Consider the following 1,570-nt stretch of genomic DNA (forward strand, 5'->3'; position numbering starts at 1 on the left):
GGCAGAGGGTAGATTCAGATTAGACATCAGGAGGCGCTACTTCACGGTCAGGGCGGCTAGGATCTGGAACCAACTTCCAAGAGAAGTGGTGCTGGCTCCTACCCTGGGGGTCTTTAAGACAAGGCTAGACAATCACCTCTTTCCTGCCCTGATAGAGGGTCGGACTTGATGATCTGCTCAGGTCCCTTCCGACCCTACTAACTATGAAACTTTCGGGAGTTGTTGTTTGTCCCAGTGAGATCAGACAGGGAGCAAAATGGTAGCTATTTTAATTGTACAAAGAGAAGAGCTTAACTGCATGGTTTTCAAGCAAAACAGCAGACAGCAACTGGTGAAACACACACTATGAAATAGCTCCAGCACTTGGTAGGAGTGCATTACATGCATAGATATAACTTTCTTCTCTTTTTGACAAAGTATTTGGGCTAGAAGATGACTTGTGCTGGACAACCTGATTTCCAGGGTTGGAGTTATCTCACTGGAAATGGCAACAGGCATTCTCTTGAATTACTTCAGCTACTGGAGGATTTGACAGGTCTGGAACAACAGCTGAAGGACTTGTAAGAACTGGTCCTGCTGGCAGTATGTTGTCTCTTGCATCTGTAGATGCCATATGTGGAACTTGATGTCTCATCTGGTCAGCATGTCTGTGAAGTGTCTTGCCATCTGGAGTCTTGGCTTTATATGATATTAGCCCTGTAGCTTCAAGGACAGACCCTTTGTGGCTTGGTTGCATAGTTTGGGGTATACCCAGATTACTGGATTAATGATCTGTACACATGAAATAGTCTTTTATAGAGAACTGGATTTCTTGCTTTGCCTGGCACTCTGCTACTAGGTCTGGGTGGAGCCTTAGCAGCAACATGGCAAGTAGCTTGGCATGGCTTACACTTTACAGTTTGCTTGATATCAGCATCCCTCTTTGGGTGGAGGGTGAATATGATGCCATGTGATTCCCCACCTCGTTAGACTTGAAGCACCCCATAGAAAATGTCCTAGCTTTCACTTCGTTTTTTGACTATGGAAGAACAATAAAACAATTCTTCTGTTGTAAAGAACTTGGACTACAACAGGTCAGAACATTTTTTTTAAACTGTTTTTGACAAATAGGAAACAATGTTTCCTATTTTAAATCTCTGGATTTATTTTGTGAATTGTGTAGGTGTTTCCACACATAACAGTGCTACTATTGTACAGCACACCACAGCACTCTTAGAGAGGTCTTGTGGCATCCCAAGGTGCTGCAGCACTTGAATTAAGAATCAGTGATGTAAATGAAACAGATGGGCCTTTTGTGAACACCAAATGTTTCTTCAGAAACCTTGCTGAATTCCTTTAGGATATCTTGAATGGTGTCCGTCACAATGCTGCACACTCTTGCCTGGTGGTTTGAACCCTTCCTCACCTAGGAAACTTGCTTATTGTCCTTTGGGCATTATGGGCGTGTCCACACATGCAAGCACATGCGCTTGCAGCAGCTCAAATAGAAGCAGTGCAGATTTGAGCTGGGGCTTGGGGGAATGGGGCAGGGCAGGGGTCAGGGGCCTCAGGGGGCTGGCAGGGGGAGGGG

The 1,570-nt window shown here is 45.2% G+C and overlaps 1 protein-coding gene across 1 annotated transcript in view; it reads left to right on the plus strand.

The window, feature by feature from the left end:
• PDE8B (phosphodiesterase 8B) overlaps positions 1–1,570 on the plus strand; it is a 226,123-nt gene that overhangs the window by 84,028 nt on the left and 140,525 nt on the right. The gene's annotated exons all lie outside the window — the stretch shown is intronic.

The sequence above is a fragment of the Gavialis gangeticus genome, unplaced genomic scaffold, assembly GCF_001723915.1.
Source record: "Gavialis gangeticus isolate Ggan-Ray unplaced genomic scaffold, GavGan_comp1, whole genome shotgun sequence".
In the NCBI taxonomy this organism is placed as follows: Eukaryota; Metazoa; Chordata; order Crocodylia; family Gavialidae; genus Gavialis; species Gavialis gangeticus.